Here is a 488-nt window from a genome sequence, read left to right as displayed (position 1 = left end):
AGGTATTTTACATATCCATGCACTGGTTCCTGTGGTCCCTTAATCCCTGGCACCAAAATGAAGGAAAAATAGATAATGCTCTCTGATTTGGGGTCTAAAGCCACCACCATTTAAAGAAAATAAACTATTCAGGAAGGACACTTGTTAAAGATGTAAGGTAAGGAGGACTTTATTCCAGGGGGGCTACTACAATGGGGTGTTGTAGTGGGGGAGAGCAATTGGCTCAACTCTGAATATAATAAGGAAAATGGATTTATAGCCAAGGAGTAGGGTCAGACTTTAGATGGAAAATTACTAACATTACTAAGAAAATCACCAAAAGGGTAAATATGGCTAAAATGACCAACAGAATCTTTGCTGAAGGCAGGCCAGGGTACAGATTCCCCAGGCCACGGGGTGGAGTATATTCTTGGCAGGTGAAACATCCTGCCTCACATCAAACCTCTTGTCCCATCAGAGGATCTCATTCGATCCTGTCTACAGTTGAT

This window comes from Leptonychotes weddellii, chromosome 11 (genome assembly GCF_054177405.1).
Source record: "Leptonychotes weddellii isolate Sample4059 chromosome 11, ASM5417740v2, whole genome shotgun sequence".
NCBI lineage: Eukaryota > Metazoa > Chordata > Mammalia > Carnivora > Phocidae > Leptonychotes > Leptonychotes weddellii.
Note: the sequence above shows the minus strand (reverse complement) of the source record.